The sequence below is a fragment of the Oreochromis aureus genome, linkage group 4 (assembly GCF_013358895.1).
Source record: "Oreochromis aureus strain Israel breed Guangdong linkage group 4, ZZ_aureus, whole genome shotgun sequence".
NCBI classification, from domain to species: domain Eukaryota; kingdom Metazoa; phylum Chordata; class Actinopteri; order Cichliformes; family Cichlidae; genus Oreochromis; species Oreochromis aureus.
In genome coordinates, this window is record NC_052945.1 from 11,987,251 (window position 1) to 12,004,489 (window position 17,239).

General features: G+C 39.9%; 1 long non-coding RNA gene across 1 annotated transcript; it reads left to right on the forward strand.

Moving 5' to 3' along the window:
* Positions 1-1,649: 1,649 nt before the first annotated feature.
* LOC120439807 lies at positions 1,650-12,694 on the forward strand. Its single transcript, XR_005612784.1, has 3 exons — positions 1,650-1,782; positions 3,794-3,874; positions 12,584-12,694. It is a non-coding gene; the product is annotated as an uncharacterized LOC120439807 (long non-coding RNA).
* The last annotated feature ends 4,545 nt before the right edge of the window (positions 12,695-17,239 follow it).

The following is a 17,239-nucleotide window of genomic DNA, read 5'->3' on the forward strand; positions in this document are numbered from 1 at the left end:
ACTTTCCCATAAATAATGCAGTATATAATTTTTTGTTTATATAAACAACATGTGAAAAAGTGGAAAACCTTTATTATAAACTCATTGATGTGCTATTGTTTGTTACTTTTAAAATTTTATATTTGAAACATATGTATATTAACAATTTGATGCATTTTTATTTGTCCAAACTATATTTTTCCCTTAAATAGCTTGAACCTGTAGTTTAACTTCTACTGTAAAATGTTAGTAGTTTCCACCTTTACCAAACACTGAATATCAGTAATTATAATAAGAAAACAGTTTTTATGATTGTTATTTTTAATCAAAAATCTTTAATGATGTCTCAACGCTGACATTTAATCACACATCACCTGTTTGTTTGTCAGTATACTGCAGGGAAAAGACAATTTACTTAACTTATATTAATGATCGTCAACAGTACTGCATACAATATATTTAAAAATTACTCACCAAACAGCAACCTAGTATTCCTCAAAAGAAAAAGGTAAAGAAAATACATATCCTGCTCCAGATGCAGTTATTCTTAAATTTGTAACTGTGCATAGCAGCTGCATATCATAGCTGTGGAAAGAAAGCAATAATGCCAACGCGCAGCTTAGAAAAAAGGTAAATCAGAGCAAAGATGTGCGGTTTATCTTTCCTCTCGTCAGCGTGCTTCCCGCCATTGGGGATGAATGGGCTGCTTTAAATAGCTCTGATTAATTAGAGGTTTTAATTGGAAGGGTGTTGGTGACAGCCGCACTCTCTCTCTCAGCCACTCATTTAGGGGAGTGGTGCCCATGTCAAAAGGACACCTGGCACTGTCTGACTCAACCCCATCATCCAGTGTACTCAGCCTTTGCTATATCGACTTTACAAAAGCTTTAACCACCACTGCATCCTCTTTGTGTAGGTGTCAGTGACAGGGAACATGGCTTCTTGTAGGTGCCTGCACTTTGCTTTTGTCCTAGCCCCCCCCCCCTTTTTTTGCTCTTTCTACTCTGTTGCATCACCACTTCTTTCCTGTGTATTGTGAGACATTAGTGCTCCCCTTTCGTCTCAGCTCTCATGGGACTCTTTCATTGTTCCTTGCATTGTTTTGCATCACTGTGACCCCCCCCTCCAGTACCTTCATTCACAATTGATCAGTGGTTTCTTGTTTTTCCCCTTAGTAACATCTTCAGGTAAGTGATGTATGATTCACAAACTGCTTGTATGTTTGAGTGACCTTCTCGTGAACTGTAAGTGATGCAGCTGTGAAGATACTGTTTTGTTTAAGCCGACTGACACAGAGTTGCAGATTACTGACCAGAAACTTTCTCTCTCTTAGCTGAATTTACTGTTTAAACTTCAGCTTTTTATTTAAGTTAATGTTCCCAATTAATCATGCATAAACACACAGAGATAGCCTGTTGCTTACTTGCATACTTAAGAAGAATGTGATCAAGTTTTTCCTCATCTAAAGATTAGTCTATTTATTTTTGACCTGTAAAAAAAAGTGGTTTAATGCATATATGCTTTTTTTTCTACATTGCAGGTTCCTTCTTGGCTTAGTGAATGACATTGCTTGGCCTTTCCCACCTTTCGCAAGCTGCTTGGGTATGCACAGTAGCCTGTTGTGATTGATGAGTGGGCAAGGGAAGAGGAAATCTATCCCCAGGTTACAACGCTGCTCTAGTGATGGATAGCCCCTTAGAGGTCTTAGCAGAAGTGATGGGTCATGGGCCTCAGAGAGCCCAGAGCAGGGTGTGGGAGCAGGAAGACAGAATAGCGAGGGAAGGCCAAGGAAGCTGAAACAAAGTATGTGTAAAGGCAAAAATGCCTTCAAATACAACATAACTGACTTTTACTCCCATCCTCAAGATTAGCTGGGAAATCACTGTGAAGTTCTAACAGTGTGTGGTTTCTTCTACATTCAGTTGTAAACCAAATGGAAAAAAGTTTTTCTTTTTCATGCTAGAGTTACGTATCTGACTTCAGTCTTTCAGGGAAAGCTTTCTCTGAAGTGACACAGTTATTTGTCTTTGCAAGGATTAGTTAAATTCTCTCTAGGAATGTTCACATTATTAAAAGAAGCGCATGCTTTTTTTGTGACAGCTAGGGAAGTTTGTATGGGAGACAAACTGTCACCTTTATAATCTGTTGGTGCACCATGTTACGGGACACTCATTTGATCATCCTCCTTCAGTGAATTACCTGAAAATCAATCATGGTGATGCACAGGCAGAGGAGAAAAACTGATATGAAATAATATAATCTGTTTTTTGTTATCGAAGGAGATGCAGAAGATGCTCCTGAGAGCTGGCGGTGATTCTAAGGAAATATTGTTTATGACAGATTTAGCTCTGTGAATGTATTCAGCTTCTATTAGGTGTGGCTTTTTGATGCAAGCTTCTTTTATAAGCAAGTAATGAATACGTGCACATTGGGGTTTTACATATGATCATCAACTAGTCCCTCAATGCAGCAAATATGTTAATGAACCTCTCAAGAATCTTTGTAATGCTCTTTTCTTCCCTAGACCACTGGAGAGATTCATTACTGTATCTCTTTACAACAGCAAACTTGGCCAGCTTCCAGGCAGCCATAAATGGTTTAGACAATGGCTTCCTTATGACAATTCTTTATTTTTTATTCAAATATGAACAAGCGCACCTCTTACCCCATGGCAACACATGCACCTCTATGTACACACACGGAAAGGCATAAAAGGAAAAAACCTGTCATTCGCTGTGTCTGTGCCAGAGGTTTACTATGAAGTAATAAACCACCCACCCATCCTAGCAGATACTACTGCTGGGGTGGGCTGCTGTAGTGATAAATTGGCATGGATTAAATGTCAAGACTGAAGCATAATAACACTCACTGAAGCTACATTGAATCTCTTCACACACTGTAAATTTCAATAACTTTCCTGACTTACTAAATGAAGTCAGTCAGGACATGAAGAATATATGCATTTTACTAGTTTTTATTAAGTTACTGTTAATTACACTGTGAAAATAAATGTATACTCCCTCATTTTGTGTTTAATGTTAATCTAAAGCATTTACGTAAACACAACAAAAACAATGACATTATTCTACCAATAGGAGGAAGCCCACTTTAAATTTTAATTCAATTTAGTTTAATTAAATTTCATTTTTTTAAACACTAAATCGCAAAAAGCTGTCAGCTCAAGGCGATCTATATAGTAGGGTAAAAAGCTTGCAATATTAGAGATAAACCTCAATAATCAAACATCCCCTGTGAGCAAGTACTTGGAGACGGTGGAAAAGAAAAACTCCCTTTTAACAGGAGGAAACCTCTGGCAGAATCAGGCTCAGGGTGGTGAAGTCATCTGCTGTGACTGTCTGGGGATGAGGAGAATGATAAGGGAGCAGAGTGAAATAGGACAAAAGACACATACAGGAGAGAACCAGAGTCTAAAATTAATTACTATTGTTAAAATGCAATAGTGATATATATGGAGAGTGAAGAAGAAATGCATCAAGCAGTCCAGCCCACAGCAGTCTAAGCCTATTTCAGTTGTTTAGTGCCACCTGATCCATTCCCAACTAGTCAGGTGATTGCATCCCTCACTCCAAGACTGCCTTATTCTGTAATATGATGTCCTCCTGGGTACATGTGTGTTCTCAGTGCAGGTGACTGGGTTTAGTGTAACCTTCAATACTATCCATCTATTACTATCTTTGGCCTTTGTTACCATGACTCCTCTTTCTGTTGATTTTTTTTTTTTTTGCATTTTTTTTTCATTTGTGCTAATCTCATATGCATCTTGCATACACTTCTTCCACTTTTCAATGTATAGTTAGTGATCTGGAGTCCCAGTCCCTGGTGTTGAGCTGAAAAGGATGTCTATAGGAAGTCCTTGGGCCATCCCAAAAAGCAGGTAAAAGGGTGAAAACCCAGTCACGTCACTTCTCGTGCTGTTGTATTCGTAAATGAGCTTATTTAATGACTCCTTCCAGTTTAATTTTTCCTCTCAGTGAATGTTTTCAACATCTGCAGGGGTGTCCTGTTAAAATGCTCTATCTGACCATTTCCATTCACAATGATTTGATGCTGTTCTGGAGCTTCCAATGCTACAGTTCTTTTACAGCTGGGCAAACAACCAGTTTTCAAATTCTATTCCTGGATCATGCAGGATCCTCAGTAGAAAGCCAGACTTTAGATCATAGTCATTAAAAAGCTCGTCAGCAACTGTGTTGCCTGATTTAGATGTTGTTGCATAAGGGCAAGCAAACCGTGTGAAATGGTCTATTACAATCAATATGTATTCTTAGCCTCCAAAGCATCTATCAACCTGTACAAAATCAATAGACACTAGTTCCAAGGGTTGGGTTGTAACTATGCTAGTGAGTGGTGCTCTGGTCTGTTTGCTGGTTTTTTTGTTTTTTATGCAAGAGCAGCTCAGGGAAACAATGCCCAGTGTCCTTTGCACTGTGGCCAGAAAAATCTGTTTCCTATAAGTGAGGGTGTCTGGTCCATCCCCTGATGTCCCATCTCATCATGTAATGCTGTCAAAACTATTTCTTTATACTTCACAGGCAGTACCAGCTGTATTCTGACTGCTGTTTTGCATTTCAAAACTCCACCACTGTCCAGTCTTAGTCTATCCCATACACGTATCAGTCATTTTGTCTCCCTGGTCAGAGACCTCAGCTGTTGACCTCTGGGTTTTGTGCCAGACTGCAGGTCAAGGACCATTACCAATGCATTGATCTTCTTTTTGGACAGCACAAATTCCTTCAGCTGAAATGGTCAAAAGTGTTGGGTCATCAATTTGTACATATTGAGCTACAAATTCCAGTTTTCTGGAGTGTAGGTGGTAGTTCTTCTAAGACTCTGTGAGCATGCGGGAAGCGTACGCTATGACATGCATTTTTCATCCTTGTTGTTGATATAGTGCAGCACAGAGGTCTGGATCAGGCCTAGGCTCAGTGTGAGTATGAACAGTTTACTGAAGTCTGGGAAAGCAAGTATAGGTGGCTCAGTCAAACAATCAATTAACTTCTCAAGTGTCCGATGGTGTTTTTCTGTCCATTAAATGTGCTGATGAGCGGGCACACACCTTGATTTTCGCTGCAAGTGTCTTATCTTGGTTCAGTGACCATCAGATCCACATGCATCTGAGAGGGCTGTATGAGGTAATACAGAGGTCCAGCGATACGAGGGAAATCTCTGATGTAATGCCTGCAGTAGCTCAGAAGGTCCATTATAGCCTTTTGTTCTCCAGCGGTCTTTGGTCTCTTTTCTTTTAAAGCTCTCACTGCAATAGTGTCTGCTGGGTCCATCTCCCCCCAGCTAAAACAATGCGACCCAAGTAATCTACTTCTTGCTTAAACAATTCACATTGAGTTCACATTGAGTCATGGAATCGCCTGAGCGCTCTTTACGTCCTCTGAAAATGACTTACTGAACACAACTGTATCATCTAGACAGGGAACGCAGATGTTGTCTCTTAAACCTTCCAGACAGTTTTTCCATACACCGCTGAAAGGCTGCTTGGGCGTTCATCAGATCGAATGAGATCCTAATCTACCGGCAGCCTCGCCTCTGTCAGTGCGCCCCAGGGTGGCTGTGGCTACAACGTAGCTTGCCATCACCAGTGTGTGAATGTGTGCGTGAATGGGTGAATGACTGGATATGTAAAGCGCTTTGGGGTCCTTAGCGACCAGAAAAGCGCTATATAAATACAGGCCATTTACCATTTATTTACCATTTTACTTATATAGACTCCATGGTGTCACAAATGCAATCATGTGTCTACTCTCGACCGCCATGAATCCTTGATGATAGGCCTTTCCCTTGTTCAAGAAGAGAGACCTGGGCATTTCCTCCTAAACCATTCATGATCTCTAGCACCTTGGGGATAAGTTGGTGGTCAGGGATAGCTCTTCATTCATTCATTCCTTCATTCATTCATTCATTCAAGAGTCCTGTTTCAACAATAAATCCAATCACATTTGAGCCAATAATTGCTCTGTTTAGGCTTCTACTTTGGCTTTACAGTTCTTTTGTTTTGGTGGGATGTTTTGAGTTTTCTTGCATAACACCTATGCACAATAATCTTTGTGATGAGTTTAGTGTCCTGCCTGACATGATTTGGAGCAGTAAAGCATACTTTTGCACAGTTTTACTTTACCTCCTTCCATGTAACAGTAGGAACTGTGTTGGGACTCCCTTTCCTGCTGGAGTGACTCCTGTTCATTTTAAGGGCTATTCCTCATTTGTCTTCCTCCCCTCATACACCAGCCCGCCAAGTAGTGTTCAATGCTACCACACATACTTACTTATAACTCAATACTTACTGTGATTTGGCTGAATGGATTTTTCATTCTTTGGTGTGGTGCTGTCGGTCTGTGCAGAATAGATGGCTGCAGTACGAGCTGGCATTAATATCTTCTTTTTGTCCTGCCTCTCACACTTGCATGCACAGGGAATATTAAGCTTCTCCAGTGACAGTACACCTGAGACATTGGTCAGTTCAAGATATAGCTGTAGATCACGCTTTATATTGTCATTTTGCAAGCTTGACAACACAGCGTGAAAAAAACATGTTTTGGACCAGCTCAGGATTGTACTTAAGTCGTATAAAGCAAATAAGCTCTTTTGCCTCAAGTTAAGGGCTTGGATAAATATTTTGAGTCATCTCCTTCGCAACTTGGACCTCAGAGCTCAGCTGTTTGTACAGATTTGTAGCACTCTTCTCCTGATTGTGACATCAAATTCTTCTTAATGTGGGAAGTCTCAAGTTTATTTTTGCCTCCAGATAGCTACAGAGCTGCATGCCAGGGGCAATCGCTCTTATCACAGCATCTACAATTTCCACTTCTGGAAAGCTTTTGACCAAGCCATTTTTAAATTGGTGTGCCAAACTAGAGAATGTAAGGCAATCCTTCTGCCCTGGCTCCCCTATTTGGCCAGATATTTTTAATCTTTATGCCATAAAGAAGGGGTTTAAGTGGCTGCCGGCCTTCCTTCAGCACTGTTTATCTAAGCTCACAGTTGCAAGTTTAACTGCAAAGCTTCAGTTTCCTTACAAAGTTTAGGCTGTTCTTCACTTCTCTATTGAAACACGTGCTGCTCCGGTTCATTTTGTAATTCTTTAGCTCGGTCAGTAGTTTGGAGCACAATCTCAGCAACCAGTGGTTCTGGCATTTTGCTATACTCATTAATCTTATCCTGAAGACAAAGAAGTTCAGACGTACCTTTATCCTCCAATTCCTTTAAATCCTCCCGCTCAAGGTGGCTGCTTATCATTGATATGAGTGCTGTCCTAATTTTTCTCAACCACCAGCTCAAGCTCTGGACCGGCTATGGTTAAAGTCACACAAACCCACAAGGCACTCCTTGGACAACATGCATAGTGCCTCTGTCACCTCCAACTGCAAATTCTCTTGTCCAGATGACTCCATTTTTCTGTTTTGTCGCCAGAGAAAAAAAGTAGGTCACAGCAGGTGTGCTGGTAGCTCTGAATATTAGCTTTAGCTCTAATGGTAAGTTAGCTTCCCCTCAGAGTACAGGCAGCCCATGCTCCAGCTCCTCCCCAAGATTTGCCGTGAATTTTCTCCTTCCTCCACACTTGGGATAATTTTGGAGGATGATTGTCAACTTGGTTAGCTCTTGGTTAGAAGGGCATTAACTAATTTAGAAACAACACAGCTACTGTTCTGCTCCCAAGCCAGTATATTTAATGAGAGGGATAGAACCAGCGCTCTCCCTACAGGCTACTCTGAAGATGGATGCTTCTGGAGACTAAAGGCTTTTCAAAATAAGATTACCAAAAACTATTAAACTCAACCTCATAAAGTAAATTAGTCAACTAATTAACTAACCTATACAGTGATATTTTACCCCGTGCATTTCTGCAAACATGAACAATATCTGTATTTTTGTAAAATAAGTAAGTCGTAGTCATTTATATTTCAATTTTTTAAACAGTCAGTTAAAAATTGATTATATGTTGCTTTTGTTTGTGTTTGAACAGGCTTCTGACACTGATAATGCCTTGGGTCTGCTAGGGATGCTGACTGTTCCCAATAAAGCTGTACCCATCTCTCCAAATCCTCTCTACTTTGATCCACAGTCTACTGATGTTTGTTTCTAGGAGAGATATTTTAATAGGTATTCTCAAGAACCAACATGAAGTACTTTGGTGCTGATGCTTTAGACTTGGACTACCACAAAAAGGCACAAAAACACATTCTTATTCATAGAGTGATGCTTGACTTGGGACAGAAAAGAAGAGCGTTACATCAAATCTGCAAGCTTTTAGAGTTACAAACTTTCAGTGTTTGAATGTAAGTAAATAAATATATTGTTTTCAGTATATCACATGTAAAACTATGATACCATGATGCTTTGTCACTTTTTATATGGAAGCAATGCCAACTCGGCAGAAAAAGTCAGTTTTCTGTCATTTGAACCTCATGCACAAATAATGGTACCAAAAAATGTCACACTGAACTGACATACTGTCCTCTTAGTGATACCGCTACTGCAGTAAATTATAGATTCAGATGAGCAGTGTTACTTGTTTTAGAAAGGGGAAAAACAAAACGTGCATATTACAGACTTTGAACTGTGTGTTTATCTTGATTTATTATATCTAACTGTATATGTGTGAGTATTTAAAGAGAATAATCTGCAATTTATTCGCTTGAGTCACACCAGTACATGTAACACATACACCCTATTTTAAAAGGCAATCAATTTGAACGCTTAAATCTTAAGATTAACGAATCAGAGTTTACAATGTATAACAACAGGTCAGACAAATGAGTGCAGGCACTATTGTCATGTTTTTACATGGGAAGACAGTTCAAGAGAGACTGACAGAAGCAGAAGTCAGATATGAAGGTACATACAAAAAGGTACTGGCTCTATCCGACCAGCTCTACAGCTGAAGTTTTACACCGTGTCATGCTGTTTCAGTGGCTACAGATCATTAGGGAATTATGACTGATTAAGAGATGCCACACTGTCTTTAAAATGGTACTAAACTTGCAATTTACAAACACAATCCCACTTGAGAATTTGCCTATTTCAGCACAAAGATATATGCTGCTCCAGAGAGTGTAATAACATCAGTGACATTTAGCATTTAGTGTGGGAATAACAGTTTAGACCACTAGAGTCAGCAGCATGTTTTCCCTCCTGCTAGGCCTGGTCTTGGCCTACATCGTTGCCTTTAGCTAAATGTCTTTCTTGCAACATGTCCAGCATAGTAATCTTTCTCCATTCTCATTATATCTCCATCATGTCCCTACACTAGCAGGAACAACAGTGCAGTAGTGGCTTTCAGAAAATAAAGGGCAATTAGATTGAACACTGTTTGGATTTTAGAAATTCATTTCCCCTTGGGCTATGTTTCAACCGAATCAGAAAGCTGAATGAGTGCCGTATAGCTCAATAGTGTGAGAGTAAGAGTCTGGATTTGTGTGTGCTTGTATGTGTGTCTGCAGAATTTTGAGAGCACTGTTGATTTGCCCAACGGCTGAGCGATTTCCTATGTGAACAGCAATTAAACAAAAGTCTCTAGTGTAGGAATAAAATCAAATCCCACAACGTAAATCCCTAAACTGTGCTTTTTTTAAAAGCTTGCACTATAGGTGTCTCTTGAGGAAGTCTTCCTTCTTCCTTTCCCTTTAAGCCTTTTAAATGTTTCCTTGTGCCTTGTCTTCTGGCTGAATGTTTAAAGTGGCTGTGATGTGATTCATAACAACCCTGACCTCCTTTTGGCAAGTTCAGATTTGTATATTAATTTAACAGAGACCCCTGCACCATGCTTGTTAAACAAGCAAATGCTGAAATTACTAATTGGCTTCTCTGTTAGTGTCTATACTACAGTATGTTCTCCCACCTCTGGTCATCCCACCAGACTGGCTGGCCTTCCATTATCTTGCTCTTACATGGGCATGCAGGGATGTATGATACATACAGGCATGAGATGTAGCTGCCCAAAGGCCCAAAGAACCATTACTGCTTTCTTCAAAAAACATAGAAACCGACTTAGCATAAATGTTAGAGCACTGAGGCATCAATCATTACCTCCCAACGCACTTCCAACTGCCTCATACATTAGACATTTTTAATATCTTTAACCTCTCTTTTTTTGGCCAACCTGGACTCAGTAAATGGTTGTAGGAAAAAATGCCAGTGCAGATAGCATACACATATCAGTTGTATTTTTTTTGTTTTTTAATAGCTGCCGAGGACAGACCAGCTTGTGTCTTGGGATTGCTGGTTTATCTGGCAGGAAACCAGGCAAGAGATGAAAGCTTGGGATGTAGCAAGCTGGACAAAATGGCTGTGCTCCCTCGTCTCAGTTTAGTCTCTCTCCTCCTCACTCCTTCTCACTTGTGTTGGACTCTGATGGACTACTGGCCAGGACAAAGATGTCTCTGGGAATGGGGGATTTGGAGTAAGACCACAACGCTTGTTCAAAGCAGGGGGGCAGTGAGGCTATTTTCACATTCTAATGAACACAGAGAGCAATCATAAAACACAAACTGCTTGGCAAGCTGGGTGCTGAAAATCCTTCAAAACGTAATCATTAGTGCTAGAAGGCATTATGTAAAATCAGCAAGCTGCACCACACTCCAGTTCGCAAACCGTTGTCAGCTTTCTCTGTTACTACTACCGGCACCTGTCAACAGCTACTTAGTTCCTCTGGATGGGCAGCTGATTTATAATGCACCTGTCTTTTCCGTATTGGCTGCTTGACTTCTGTGATGTGCAGCATCACAGAAGGGCTGTGTAGAGCAAAGGAGGAAAGCAATTTGTGTCTCGGCTAGGGGCCCTCTCAACAGCTTCAGTAGGCACTCCAATTTTGCTTTTATTCTTCCCAGAGCTTTTGTCTGTGGATAAATGGCAAGCTGTGAATTTCCTCTCATCACATGGGCTCTCTGTTACTCACACACAGACATGGAAGGGTTGGGCTTTTGAGTGTTTTCAAGGCAGAGTGAATATGAGTGGATTCTTTACTTCTGATGTGTGAGTAGGACTCACAATGTCCACACAGCAAAAGAAGAAACGGGTGTGTTTGGGTTTTTAGCAGAGAACTGACTGAAAGGCTGTTTGGGCTGAGAATGACTTTTGGCATTCAGCTGCATCACTGAAGTGTTTCCATGTGCACCTCTGTATAAAGACGCATTTTCCTCAGTATTTTGGACCAACAGCTGGAACAATTCCCTGCATTTGTAGTTTTAGAAAGTAGATCACTGTTGTGACAAAGCGTAGCACTGACAGTAAAGTCAACTCTGAAGAGATTATTTATATATTTTAATATTTATAGCAGCTAAACAGCTGGCAACTGATTAATGTAATGATGACAGACTTTTTATTTCAGATATTTTTTTCTTTATGACATTAGTTGGAGTAATATTAGCAGCAGTAATCATAATTTACTACTATAAAAAGTACTATTAGTCCATAAACGCTGACAATGCTGTCATCTCCGTTCTTAAAATAGCTTCAATAATTCTTGTCCACATCAGATGATATGGCTCATCAACTTTGTCTGTGGCTACTGCAGTTCTGCATATCAGGCTGGTTCTTAACAACTGGTACCAGTACACCTCCTCGATTCCTCAGGCTCTCAGACAAAATTGTGAGACTGGGTGAAAAGTCTATCTTTCATCACTATGGAAGTGTACTTCCATGCTTATCTTTAACCATCATGACCTGTTGCATATCCTTTCCAGCTCAATCTCTCTGCCTAGGCAGTTGATAGTCCATTCTTTCTCCCTTGGTGTCCAGCTTCACTTACAACTTACTATTTTCCTTTGCCACCTCTCTCTTTGCCATTTTTCTAGCTTCCCAATACTCCTGTCTTTTCTTCTCCCTGACTATCCTACTTTTTTTTCCCTTCTTCCTCTTCCTCCTCTCTTTCCTCTTTCTCTCCCTCCTGGGGATACTCTTTAGCACTTACTCTCTTTCTCTTCTGACACACAACTTGCGGGGTATATGCTCTGACTGTTATGGTCCCTGGGTCGTTGACCTAGAGTTTTCTGATTTTTCATTGATTTATTCTTTTTGGGGTTTGAGTTTTGTGAGTTTATGTTTCTTCTGCATCTTGAGAAGGACCTATGTTTGGGGTTTTTTTTCTTTCATAAAATTACTTCCTTTGGTTATTCTGTATCGCCTCCCTTGTGGTCTTGTATATATTTAGTTTGTCAATAATGTCTCACAACTAACTTGTTCTAGTTAGTATTTACTTGCTAATTCTCAAGTGATTATTTTAGTTTAATTCCCTGTGTTTAGAAGTTGTGTCTATTTTTATGGTTCTTGTTAGTTTTAGTTACTGTTGACATGCAGGTTGCTTGTAGTTAGTTCCTTTTTTTGTGGCCCTCAGTGTTCGAGTCTCATCTGTGTTTTCCTTTGTCTTTCCAAGCTCTTCTGTTTAGATCTTATTTTCTCCCCAAGTCAAGTTAACCCTTATTCCTCCTTCAATTGCTGTCTTCCTATTTTAACTGTTTGTGGTGGAGGTGTGGTCCCTGGCTCAGCTGCAGGGGAGGCATGGTGCAGTGAGCTCAAGGGGCAGTGTCAGGGAGGGTGAGGTGATTCATTTAACAAGGTCTTCCCTTCTTTATAGTGACATCAGAGACCAGAAGGGAGGACGTGCGTGTGAAGACAACTTGAAAGCTGACCGTGCTGGGACACTGGTGCTGAAGCAAAGTGCATCTGTGTGTAATGGAAATAAAATTATAAACAGCTATCAAACGCTGTGTAGGGTCTGAATTATTCGCACTGTTGTTTGCTGCTTTTTCTTTGTGTTTACTTCCCTTGCCTAGTTATGTCTATAATTTCCAGCTCTGCTCCCACCTGGTTCTGCTTCCCTCATTACTTTTTGTGTAGTTATACCTCAGTTCTCCTCTTATCCTGTGCAATGTCCTCAGTACTATGTGCTACTGTGCACCTTGTTTTCCACAGTCCCTGTTTTCTCTCTTGGTTGCATGCTTCCTTACTGGTTTCTCACTTTATTTTAGTGTTTCCATTCCTACCATTATTTGTATTTTCGTGTTTCTGGACAACTTTGGCATTAAAGTTCTTTTTCTAACTTCTCTCAGTGTTTCACTATGGGAATCGCCTTGGCATGACCAACTACGGAAGCTCCAAAGACACCACGTCTGTCTATGACAGACCTGTCGAGCTGTGCTCAGGGCTCCACCCCCTCATTCTAACACAGCCAACCAGCCAGTCCTAACTCATTATATGAGAAACTACTTTGAGCTCCCTCAGCATATCCAGGCTAACTTGATTAGCTGCTTAAGGTGTCCCGTGTAGGAGTACATCACTGAATGCAGTTTTTCCAGTTCCAGTTTGAATTGTGCTGAGTAAGTCCTTGAAAAGAAGTGTACTTATAGTTACACTCTGTTGAACAGAGTGTAACTTCAATCAGTTGTATTGTGCAGAAGTCAGGTTGGTACACAGCTGACAGCTCTATTTGACAATTTTTAGAATTCATATTATGGCAAGAACCAAACAACTAAGTAAAGAGAAATGACAGTCCATCATTACTTTAAGAACTGAAGGTCAGTCAGTCAAAAATTGCTAAAACTTGGGATGTGTCTAGTCCAGTCGCAAAAACGATCAAGTGCTAGGTCTGGTCACATGAGGACCGCCCCAGGAAAGAAAGACCAAGAGTCACCTCTGCTGCTGAGGATAAATTCATCTGACTCACCAGCCTCAGAAATCCCAAGTTAACAGCACCTCAGATTAAAGCCAGATAAATGCCACACAGAGTTCCATTAGCAGACACGTGTCTACATCAACTGTTCAGAGGAAACCGGGCAAATCAGGCCTTTTTGGTCAAATAGCTGTTAAGAAACCACTACTAAGGAAAAGCAACAAGCAGAAGATATTTGTTTGGGCCAAGAAATGCAAGGAATGGACATTAGACCAATGGAAATCTGTGCTTTGGTCCGATGAGTCCAAATATGAGATCTTTTGGTTCCACCGCCATGTCTTTGTGCAATGCAGAAAAGATTAACGGTTGGTCTCTATAAGCATGGTTCCTACTGTAAAGCTTGGAGGAGGAGGTGTGATGTGGGGTGTGGGGGTGCTTTGCTGGTGACACTGTTGGGGATTTTTTCAAAACTGAAGGCACACTGAACCAGCTACCACAGCATCCTGGAGCAACATGCCATCCCATCCAGCTTGTGTTTAGTTGGACTATCATTTATTTTTCAACAGGACAGTGACCCAAAACACACCGCCATTTGACCAAGAAGAAAAGTGATGGAGTGCTGAGCCAGATGGCCTGGCCTCCACAGTCACCTGACCTAAACCCAGTCGAGATGTTTTAGGATGAGATGGAGCGCAGAATGAAGGCAAAAGGGCCAACAAGTGCTCAGGATCTCTGGGAACTCCTTCAAGACTGTTGGAAAACCATTTCAGGTGAGTACCTCATGAAGCTCATCAAGAGAATGGATGTTGGCTGGGCTTGGTAAGGCATCATATACAACCTGAACAAGGAAACGGACACGATGGAAATTTGCCTCAATGATGTTTGTCCAGGTTACTTTCCGCTGTAAGATGTTCTCCCACTTTGTCCATGCCCCCTGTCGCCTGAGCTCCACTGTCTTACTCACTCGCTCTTCCTCCACGCCTGCTCAGACCTCTTCCTGAATAATACATTTATGATTTTAATTTATTTTTTATTTAAACTTGCCATTGCTTTGAAGAATTAAACAAATGTCTGAACTTATATAAATGAACCATCTCTGTTGTTTTTGTTTTTTTTCATCTGGGCCATCGGGACCAAAAGTGCCAGGGTTGATTTTTTTGTACCAGTCCTGACCTGAACCAAACACCCTTTTCTCTACCTTTGTCTTCAGTCAGCTTCAGCACAGTTTCCACCCAACATAATGCTCATCATCACCGTAGGGGGTTGCTTTTAACCTTGGTCCTGAATCACATTCTTGATCAGCAGCATATTTTATTTGGCAATGATTTTACGCTGGATGCTCTTTCTCACACAACTCTCTCCATTAGCTTGGGAATTGTATTAAGAGAATACTAGTTTGTGGCCGCTTTTCGGCTGGTTGATTTTTTTTTTAATTCACATGCAGAAATTGTGCAGGAAATTAATACAACAAAACCTGTGTGCCTTAAGGTGAGAAATTAGTATAATGAAATTGGCATTGATGGTGGACCAATGCTTAAAGGTCTCTATTCAGGGAGTCACTCTCTTAATGTTATAATGTAGTGTTCAGAGGCAACTAATTGAACAGTCTATCAAAGTATGATTATTAATAATCCATTAATTATTGTCATTTCTTTATTGCCATGTGGATGGCAACAGAGAAATGAAACAAACATTAGCAGACCAGTTTTTTCATTCATTCATTATTCATTATATGTTCCTTTTCATTCAAATATAGAATAATATACATTCTTTTCTAGTTTTTAAAAGGTTTTGCTTGCATTATAATTGAATATTTTGCAGGATCTGATGGTTAATCATAAGCATTTAGTGTTGATGTAAAGCCGTGTCAGTGTTTATCTACTCCATTCATTTTTCCGATATTGCAAGGAAATTAAACACTGCTGTCAGTTTGTGTTTCCAGCAAGGTCCATCATGTTATGACAAAGAGGGTGCAGTATTTTTCTCTCCCTTACTTTTCCAGTCTCTCTCTTTTATTGTAGACACACAAACACAAACACACACACACGCACACATTCTAGTTTCTGCTTCGCTGCAGTTGCTTGGCGTTCCATACCACATACATCATTTTATTTCCCGTGTTTGCACCTTATGGATGTCAAACAGGATTGTGATAACAACAGTAATGCAAGGAGGAGAAAAGATACCCTAAAACGTGTCTAGAAATTGTGCCATATTAAAACTTTACTTTCTGAAATTGATCATATGTTTAATCTGCTACATTTTTGCATAATTACATAGTTTTCAGTTCCCATGGTAATATGTTTCATCTGCGCTATCTGTGGTTTCCGTGGTGATGCTACTTTTCCCTGTACTCACTCAGAAATATCAATGCTATGGGGTAGGGGGTGGTCTGACTCCCCGGAGAGTTTGGACTGCTGTCTTAATGGTCCAACTGAAATTATGTGAATCATTGTAGCACATCTGAAAAACCTCTTGACATTAATTAAACAACCCTCTACTGAAAGTAACTGCTGCCTATCCCTTGAATTAGTCCATAAACCCATATGCAAATTCATCTCTTCATCCCCTCAGTTTCTTAACTGTTGCTACTTTTGCAGATGGTTTAGAGAGCCAGTCACCCTCCTCTGCATCATTCATAATGCATAAGCCAGATCATATCAGTTGGTGATCAAAATTCCCTCTTTTTCATGCTCTCTTCCTTCAAAGTCCATATTTTCTTCTATTATTCTCATCTTTTCCCCCCAGATACATACACATGCGTGCAAAGACACGCACCCACACATGCACGCGAGCAGCTTTTTCCTTGAAACAGAGAGCATGTTTATATTCTTTTCATTTTTTGAGGTTATAAGCATTTTCTTTTTATCCTCTTCAGTTGAAGAAGACATGTACTGGCAGAGTTAGACATGAGAAAATTAGAAAATGTCTGCAAAAAGCATAATTTCACATCTTAAATACAAAAAACCCTATAGAGGTCATTACAATTGTTTTCAGAGTCAGAAAATATGTGGTAATGTCTAGAAATAATTGAACATATTTCAAGTTAATTACTTGTAATAGGCCTTCTCTAATTTAGTGTAAATCCCATATAGCTTTAGATGATTTAGGTAACTGGTGATTAGTGAATAATCTGTGTAGAATATTAATGGATTCTACATTCTGTAATTACACTGCAGAAATGAAGTGCACTTGTTATTTTGGAAAATATATTGGATTGCTCTGGTGAATCTCTTTGGCTTGTGAATTTCAAAAGAAAGCACCGCATAGCTTTTCACTATATTTCTCATCTTAATTGAGTGAAATTTATAAGTAAGTAACTGATGAATTTAAAAGTTCACAGTATATTTTATAAAAGACTTATATATAAAATTGTCCTGAAATCATCTTGCCCTGATACAATCTGAGTATAATAATGAACATCCTAAAGTAATTTTAGACATAATTATTGAAAAACACTTGGTCTTTACACTTTGTTAATATTTTTTATGACCTGAGTGAGCAGACACTAAGCAGCAGTTTATTCTGCCAACCTAATTTTAAATTCGAATTACTGTGACCTCATTTTGTTATTCATTGTGTTCATTTCATTGCTGCTTCCGTCATGTCTGGAGTTCAGGA